Raw genomic sequence first — 9,507 nt, 5'->3', positions numbered from 1 at the left:
GGCTTGGGATTCATAAACCCTGCTTTATAATGGACTTCCTTGATGTTTATCACAGTCCGCTTATAGCTTACTGCTACATGTATTAGCATAACGTTTTGTTATGGTCGTTATTACACAAACATATGGCTTAAATATACATACTCAATACATCTTTTCCAAGCCAGTATTACAACATTTGATTAATGTTTTGTACAGAAAATATGTACAGTTCCCTTCAAAAAGTCCTCCAGCCCAGCCGGTCAACCAAATAGCCATCCAGACAGTCAACCAACCAGTCAGCCATAAGGACAGCCAGCAAGCCAGCCAGCCATTCAAACAGTCTGCCAGTCAGTCAGTCTACTGGAGCCTCTGAATAGCATGATCTGATCAGCTCCCTGTAGACAGGCCCTCGCTGCCCTGGCAACCTGCTGACGCTCTGGGGGAGGAGGGGGGTGGGGGTGGGAGGAGGATACAATGGCGTTCTTTCAGAGAACGCCACTAGCACTAGGACCGTGGACGCCTGTCGTGGTGGGGCAGGCAGGCTGAGTGGCTGAGCTGTGGAACACACAACCCTGCTCAGAGAGAGAGAGAGAGCTGAGAGAGCGAGAGAGGAAAGGGGAGAGGGGAGAGAGAGAGACTAAAGGAACGCAGTCCGTTGCCTGTGTTGCTCAGTGCCAGAAACGCGGAGCTGGGGCGGAAATGGAGGGGCTTAGGCTCTGTGGAGGGAACTGACATTACAGACCGAGTACAGGAGAGGTAGACCTATCGGAGAGGAAGGAAGGGGCTCGTCTGGACAACCGGAGGATTCTAAGGTTACTTCATGACTCTTTTCAATAGCCGTGTGTGTGTGCGTGTGTCTGGACTGATTTTAGTTGTTGACATGCGCTGCTTCGCCGCACTTCTAACTAGAAAGAGAGAATGAGAAACTGAGCGTAATCGGTGCTTTTTCAGAAAGAGGGAGAGAGTTATGTGAGTGCTTGAAGGGAGACTTAAGGCAAATGTCAACATGAGTGTCATGAGCTGGCGTGAAGGGTTTCAGAGGAGTGTACACTTCTGAGGTAAAAGGGGTGATCCCGTCCACTTTGAAGTGACTCATGTTAGAAGGGTAGATCAAGGGAGGGAGAGAGAGGGGGGCGGGAGGGTAGAGGATGAGGTTTTATTCAGTTGAGCTTTGTGGTTTAGGCTTGTTAAAGTACACTACGTCGTGTCCGTGGTTTGACAGACAGACATACTGAAAGATCGAGCGATGTGTTTTGAGTCCAGCCAGCTTTGGTAAGGTCTTGTAATACATGAAGATGAATAGAACTGTGTCATAGCTTGGATTAGGAAGGGGTTCGGCCATGTATGGGGATAAGAGTCTGTGTACTGTACACGAGTCGTGTGTGTGTGTGTGTGTGTGTGTGTGTGTGTCTCTGTCTGTCTGTCTGTGTGTGTGTGTGTGTGTGTGTGTGAGACGGGTGGCAAACAGGTTGAGAGGCAGATCTGATCAGACGCACAGCAACAGTGGAAAGAGTGCGTGGCACAGGCTGAGCACTACTACATCACGTTACACACACACACACACACACACACACAGGGAGACACACACACACAGGGAGACACACTCGCACACAGAAACACAAACACGCACTGACACATGCACACAGAGACACACACATACGCACTCACACACAGATTCAGACACACAGACACGCATACATTCTAATGGAGACACACACACACACACTCACATACTCTTTCCGGTCATACAGCTGTGCGTTTCGCGAGACTGAATGAGCGTTGGCGCGGGTACGTGTCATGTGTTCATTTACACGTGCAACCGGGGTTTGTTGTTCTGCCGTCATACGGGGGTACGCCGCGTGTGTGTGTGTGCGCGAGCGTGCGTGTCAATATGTCCATCTGAGCATCAGTGCATATGTGGGGAAGCAAAGAGACTGTTAAGTTGTCAGACTGTGTGTCTGTGTGTGTGTCTGTGTGTGTGTGTGTGTGTGTGTGTGTGTGTGTGTGTGGGGCTGGCGTGTGCGATCGGCTCATCTATTTTTATTTCCCGGTGTGTATAAATGAGAGAGGGGTCGGAGGGGAGCCGGAGTGAGTGAAGGAACCTGCCATGATGTAGTCAGGGGCTCTCGGCGGGCAGTTCATTCATAATTCACCCGCCTCACCCTGCGGCCCGCCTTCGTTGAGATATTGACCCCCGTGTCTATGTTCATTCAGCGTCTCGGATCAACGTCAGCCTGCTTGTCTCTCACTGTCAACAAGCAGGCCCCTGGGACCCACCCGGTTTCACTGGCCCTCGTCAACGCGCGCCTGGTGGGAAAAGTTTTGCCCGTTCCGGCGTGTCTTCGTTTAACCCTGATCCTGGATTGGTGATTGCCTCCAATGGACCGCGGTTGGACCGCAGCAGGTGTCGGTTGTGTCCTGCGCAACGGTCCTGTCGTCATTGACCACTCTTGTCTGGACCAAGCAGGACAGTCAGTTTTATAGAGGACATTCTTAAACCCAGTGGGCCGACACTGACTTTAGCTTTTACACAGAGGTCAGCACTGACAAAAGCAATATTTTGGTCTTTCTCCGAGCTAATTCACCATATCCTCTCCTCTGTCCTCTCAGCAGTGTCTGCCTGGGGATGTTACCACGGTATGAACACTATATAGGCTCCGCGTGGTAGTTGAAAGGACGGTCTTTGTATCCTCCAGGTTATAATTGTCATTGACTCTTCAATAGCCACCCTGCTGCTACCTAATGGAGGCATTGTCCACAGCACAGCCAGTCCGGCTCAATTAGCCCCTCTCACGCCACTTAAAGAGTGTGTGTGTATGCGCGTGTGTGTGTGTGTGTGTGTGTGTTTGTCTGCATGCGCTGGAGTCAGAGAGAAGTGTTATGTGTGTGTGCTCTTACTGGCTGTCTTTATAGAAATGAGCAAGTTCCGATATAAGAGTGGATGTCATTCCTAGCTGAGGCTGGTTGCTGATAGGAGGCAGGATCGTAGATCGGCGCGATTACAGGGAAGGGGTAGTGGAATTCCGGGGGTGACCTTGTAAAAGTTAGGGTTGTGTTTTGGGGGTTACAGTTTAGGGCTTATGTGGTAGGGTCATTTTAGATAGTGAAACTTGCATCTGCTGTTCTGTGTGTGTGAGATGGGGGTGAAGGTACAGTGTGACGCTACGCCTGGTTGCTAAGCGAGTCAGGGACGTGGGTGGAAGGATTTCCTGTCGACAGGAAAGTCGAGGGGAGGGCTGTGCTGAGAGGAAGTGTGCATTATGTTCTCTGTGTGTGTGTGTGTGTGTGCGTGTGTTATTTGCCTCGAAGTATTGCAGATCCCTCATCAAGCAACACACTCAGGCCCCCTCTAATCTGTTGGCTCTAACAAGGTTGCATAATGTCCTGGTTGATGTAGTTGGCTGTCCTGTTCTTCTCCAAGGACCTAAAAAACCCCATGATGTTATCCCTACACAGGGACCTCTCTCTCTACTGTGGTGATGTCATGTCTGTTTTCTTTTATTGTGTCCTGCACGTGAGGACTGCCACATGCACTCGCAGGCCTCTCCGCTCTCCCGCCACAGTTACGTAATTGAAATTGACTGAGAGGGAGGGGTGACGTCAGCCACGCCGCTTCTGCTCCTCTCGTCTCTGGCTAGCTACAGTGATGTCATAGTTGGAAGCAGCCATACAAAGCCACGGTTGTTAACGTGGAGGGAAGATAAGAGGCACGGAGGAGATAAGAGAGGGAGTCCCAGTCTTTCTGGAAGGACCTCAGGACCTATTGGATTTATATAATATGTTTACCTCCTCACCCTTCTCACTCTATGGTAGACACTTATCAGAGGCACTAGAAACTCTATCTGAGAGTTGGGCCCACCAGCAGCAGCTTAATTCAAATGAAAGCCCCGTCACTGCGTTTGGTTTCAGAGCCGAGGGTTCAAGGCTGTACAAATATTAGCGCTTGTAGATGAGAGAGCCAATTTATAAGGACAGAAATTCCATGAGATCATAATGCTGAATCAGTTCTGTTTGTTTTAAACAAAATTTACCAACAACTGGGGAAAACTTGTTTGTGATGGTTGATATTATAGTAATATAGTCGGGATGAACTCCTAAGGCATCTATGCAAAAATGTTCTTTACAAACCAGTGAGAACGAGATCTAGAGCTCTGAAATCTAATTGACAAGAACATTGCCCATATTACGGTGATAGAAACTCCTGTCTCATGGAGATTTGACTGTGTTCAGCTTCCATTGTTAGAGGGGAGATTAGTCTTCTGCTGTGAGGCCACTAAGACATCACTAAGACCGGTAATAGGCCACTAAGACATCACTAAGACCTGTAATAGGCCACTAAGTCTCAGACCGTATTTTGAAAGCGATCTTTCTCTGTTGTGTCTCGTGCGTGTGTGTGTAACTCTGATATCGCAGACATTATTTGGTGTCTCACCGTCGTCTGACTGTCGTCTGACTGTCGTCTGACTGTCGTCTGACTGTCGTCTGACCGTCGTCTGACCGTCGTCTGACCGTCGTCTGACCGTCGTCTGACCGTCGTCTGACCGTCGTCTGACCGTTTCATTTCGGTTGTTGAGGCTCACTTAAAGAACTAAAACATTTTCAAAAGTAGGAAGAGATGGAAAACAAAAGAAGGAAGTTAGGACAGAAAACTGGAGACGTTTGCATTTTTTTGCCAGAACGTCTTGTTTAAAAAAGTCTTAAATAAGTGGAAAAACAGAGAGCTGTCTATTTATGAGTGTCTAGGATTGGAAAAGTAGCTGTCGGGTTTTTTTCCCCCCAACACGTTGTGGCTACACCCCAGAATATGAGCCATCTATCGCTGGCTCTGAGTCTCTTCAACTGGCTACACACACACACACACACTCACACACACAGCGCACTCCAAGTCTGAGGAAATCAGAACGAGCTTAACCCTTCAGGTGCAATAGACACCCATAGAAATCCATGACAGTGATTTTCCAGTGATTATCTGATTACTGTGTAAGGACTCGGCTGGACTGTCTTGTGAAACCCTATCCCCCACGCACGGCCCTTGTCAGACCTCTGGTCAGACCTCTGGTCAGAAGAAGTGCACTTCACCGGGTGACGTTTGGGAAGCGTCGGCCTCAGTCTCTCTACAGGCACCATTCAGACAGTCCCACAGTTGGAGTCACACTCTGGAAGGTACACCCCAGCACACTGTGGTTTTGTTTTGTTCTGCACTTGGTCATGGTCATGAAACGTTAACCATGGCCTCACACTGCCGCTAAAAGGAGCACCATCAAACTAGAAATACCAAATCTGATCCTTTTCAACTCTTTCCTCTTTCTCTATCTGTTGCTCTCTCCTTCCCTTTGTCTGTCTGTCTGTCTCTCCTTCCCTTTGTCTGTCTGTCTGTCTCTCTCCTTCCCTTTGTCTGTCTGTCTGTCTATCTCTCCTTCCCTTTGTCTGTCTGTCTGTCTATCTCTCCTTCCCTTTGTCTGTCTGTCTGTCTGTCTATCTCTCCTTCCCTTTGTCTGTCTGTCTGTCTGTCTGTCTGTCTGTCTATCTCTCCTTCCCTTTGTCTGTCTGTCTGTCTATCTCTCCTTCCCTTTGTCTGTCTGTCTGTCTATCTCTCCTTCCCTTTGTCTGTCTGTCTGTCTATCTCTCCTTCCCTTTGTCTGTCTGTCTGTCTATCTCTCCTTCCCTTTGTCTGTCTGTCTGTCTGTCTATCTCTCATTCCCTTTGTCTGTCTGTCTGTCTGTCTATCTATCTCTCCTTCCCTTTGTCTGTCTGTCTGTCTGTCTGTCTATCGCTCCTTCCCTTTGTCTGTCTGTCTGTCTCTCCTTCCCTTTGTCTGTCTGTCTGTCTGTCTATCTCTCATTCCCTTTGTCTGTCTGTCTGTCTATCTCTCATTCCCTTTGTCTGTCTGTCTGTCTGTCTGTCTTTCTCTCCTTCCCTTTGTCTGTCTGTCTGTCTGTCTCTCCTTCCCTTTGTCCCTTTCTCTCTCCCTCTTTCTCTCTGTCTGTCTCACTCTCACTTTCCCTCTCTCTTCTTCTCTCCTTCCCTCAGTGTCCTTCTCTTCTTTTCCCCCCCTCTATCTTTACCACCCCTTCTCTGTCTGCCCCCCCCTCTCCTTCTTTCTGTCTCTCCCTCTCTCTTCCCTCTTTCTCCCCTCTCCCTCTCTCTCCTCTCTCTCCCCTCTCCATCTCTTTCCTCTCCCCTCTCTCTCCTCTCCCCTCTCTCTCCTCTCCTCTCTGTCCCTCTCTCTGTCTTGCTCAGTGTGTGTCTGTCCATGCGTGGGCCCTGGCAGGACCTGGGGAAAAAATACTTTCCCATATGATGTAAACACAGCAGCACAGGCAGTAAGCTGGGACAGTGTGTCTGCGTGTGTCACCTGAGATGACGGCTGGGCTGCACCTTAGCAAATGGGAACAGCTGCTTTCCGAGCGTCAGTCACGAGTCTCTCTCTCTCTCTCTCTCTCTCTCTCTCTCTCTCTCTCTCTCTCTCTTTCTCTCTCTGTGTGTGTGTGTGTGTGTGTCACACATTCTTGAATCCTTTACTAACAGTCTATTTACAGACACAACACAGCTCAGCATAATGACTTCCAGTAGCAGCACACAGTCCGTCTCCCCTAACATCTACCATCTACACACCAACACAGAGGAACCTCCACCCACATTAATTCATATTTAATAATACACTGATTCAAAATAAACACCCATTCAATTCAATACTGTTACTCAACTCTCTCTCAGCTGATTTGACTCAAACTAAATTCTGCTTGTCTCGTGTGGGTTACACACCTGGAATATTCTCTCTCTATCTCTCTTTCCATCCACTCTCTATACTCTCGATCTACTCTCTATCTACTCCTCTCGCTCTCTTCTCTCGCTCTCTGTCCTCTCTCCCCTCCCTCCGTCTATCTCTCCACTCTTTCTCCTTTCTCTTCTCTCCTTTTCTCTCTCCTCTGACCCTCCTCTTATCCTCTCTCTCTGAAGGAATGTCCTTGGCCCATCTGACCTGCATTTTCCCTCTGAGCTGTCCGTCAACCCCCGGGGGGGCCGGGCCTCTTCCCTGCTGGGCAGCCAATCAGAGTAAGAGGTGGTAACGATGTCAGACAGCATAGTGCCTACCTCCAGGTGATCCATTACAACAGGACCTCTTATTATTATTATGATTAAGTGTTAGAGGGGCTATCGTCGGAGAGGCCCTTAATGAAAGTGGAGCAGGAAGAGTGAGAGAGCAGAGGTGTGTGTGTGTGTGTGTGTGTGAATATTCAGAAGCTGCTACCAGACTTGCTGACTCCTCGTGTTCATGCTCTGAATCTACCATGAGAGGTACAAGCGATGCACACCAGCGCTTCTCTGGTGCACTCTGGTAGGTGTGCGTGCGCGCGTGTGTGTGTGTGTGTGTTCGCGGTGATGCTGTTGTACTCGGGGGAGGCCACAGGGAGGTACTCTTTCTGGAAAACGGGGCTGCTCATTTGACCGCTACATGCAGCAGACCTTCGCCGACGAGCCTCTCAAACATCAGCTCCTCGTGTGACGCCTCAGCAGCCCTGGTTCTCAGCGCCAGCTTTGCCATGCTAATATTCGGAAGTCTTGGCCGTGCCCGCGCAAGCCAACTGGCAGGCAGCTAGTCAGGTACTGCCCCGCCTTGGGCAGCCTTGATGTGTGGAGGAGGAGGCTGTATTTCCACACGTTTCTGCCTGGATCCTCTTTCCCAGTATGTTGCTGGTGTAGGCCATGCTGTTAGACACTGGAGAGCTTGGGGAGAATGCGCAGGTAGACAGGAGATTACCGGAGAGATGGATTAGAGACTGTGGAAAAAGGAGAGGGCAGATCGAAGAAAACCGTGGTAGATAAAACACCACCGCAGCACATAACAAACACAGTGGCGTCCCAAATGGCGCCCTATTTTCCCCTTGCTCTTTAACCAGGGTCCCGGGCACTCAATGAAGACAGTAGGAGCAGATAGGGGGGCATTTGTTCCGCAGTGAGACTTTGTAGGAATCTAGAAGGAACAGAGCGACTGTTGAAGTGTCTGAAGGTTCTGATAGGAAACAGATTGTTGTTCTTCTCTTTCAGATCTCTGGCACCTCCATGCCGGGTCATGACTCAAAGGAAAGGGTTGAGGCCCGCTTTGATGGTGAATATGGATCTGGTTCTTTAAATGTCAACTCCCAGGACAACATCTTCACGTTCTCCTCTTTTCCCCTCTCCTGTCTTTCTCGATCTCCTCCCCCCATGCCCTGTCCTCGGTTCGGCGTCTGTGGATCAGGCCTCCTCTCCTCCATTCATCTCCTCCTTTCCCTTGGATGAATCCATGTCCCCTGAGCTCCACATCTAATCATGGCACCATCATTCCTCACCCTAATTCTTTTGGCAGGCCCTGTCAAACAGCATACGCTGGAGGACACTGTGACTTTGAAATGCTGCTAATGACCCAAGGATATTTCCCTTGCTCTCTGGTGATTAGAGAGAGAGAGAGAGAGAGAGAGAGAGAGAGAGAGAGAGAGAGAGAGAGAGAGAGAGAGAGAGAGAGAGAGAGAGAGAGAGAGAGAGAGAGAGAGAGAGAGAGAGAGAGAGAGAGAGAGAGAGAGAGAGAGAGAGAGAGAGAGAGAGAGAGAGAGAGAGAGAGAGAGAGAGAGAGAGAGAGAGAGAGAGAGAGAGAGAGAGAGAGAGAGAGAGAGAGAGAGAGAGAGAGAGAGAGAGAGAGAGAGAGAGAGAGAGAGAGAGAGAGAGAGAGAGAGAGAGAGAGAGAGAGAGAGAGAGAGAGAGAGAGAGAGAGAGAGAGAGAGAGAGAGAAAATGATCATCATGAGAGAGGGGTGAGTGGAGTGAAAGAGGAAGAATGAGAAAAAGAAGGACTAGGAGTGTGAGAAAAGAGAGAGAGAGAGAGAGAGAGAGAAGCAAATGTCTGCAGATTTCCCCAGGACGAAACATAAGCTCAGTCCACAGCGATAAGCTGACAAAGTTGAACTCCCAAAGTGAGCGCCTTCTTTATGTGGCAAAGGACTTTTTGTTTGTCATCCATCTCGTCAACCCAGCTTTTTGATTCTCCTCAACCCAACTTTTTGATTCTCCACCATCTCCTCAACCCAACTGTTTGATTCTCTTCCACTTTCTCAGCCAATCAGAGGAAGCCAAAGGCAGCAGGTCTCTGGAACAGAGCTTTTCACTGGTTATTGCCACAGCGTTTAGTGTCGGGGACAAACTGTTGGCCAGTGGCAAAGGGGCCCTTACTGCTGTTTGATACAGATAAGTGGAGTAGCCAGAGGGGAGGATTGAAACAGAGAGAGCGAGTGACAGCGAAGGAGAGGGAGAGAGTGAGGAGAGACCTCTGTTACACTCTGTACAAAATACAGAACACACTACTCTGTACAAGCCTGGCCAGTATTTCCACAGTGAAGCTCTCAAACACATCCAGTTAACTCTGTCTGCACCCACCTACTTTAGAGCTAAACCAGCATCTTCCATCCACTCTCAAGTTGTAAGTAGTGTGCAATGACTCTTGGCATATATGAACACTTTTCTAAGAGTTGGCCATACATCAAACTTCCTCTGA

The 9,507-nt window shown here is 49.2% G+C and overlaps 1 protein-coding gene across 2 annotated transcripts in view; it reads left to right on the top strand.

Annotated features, from left to right (window-relative positions):
* The first annotated feature begins 565 nt into the window (after positions 1-565).
* Positions 566-9,507, top strand: part of ches1 (checkpoint suppressor 1) — a 38,145-nt gene continuing 29,203 nt past the window's right edge. For both annotated transcript variants that reach the window (XM_010882508.4, XM_020056263.2), the window contains exon 1: positions 566-791. The gene's annotated coding sequence lies outside the window, so the exon portion shown is untranslated. The remainder of the gene's footprint in view (positions 792-9,507) is intronic.

This window comes from Esox lucius, chromosome 18 (genome assembly GCF_011004845.1).
Source record: "Esox lucius isolate fEsoLuc1 chromosome 18, fEsoLuc1.pri, whole genome shotgun sequence".
Taxonomy (NCBI): domain Eukaryota; kingdom Metazoa; phylum Chordata; class Actinopteri; order Esociformes; family Esocidae; genus Esox; species Esox lucius.
The sequence above is the reverse complement of the archived record's forward strand: the minus strand, read 5'-3'. Positions and strand labels throughout refer to the sequence as shown.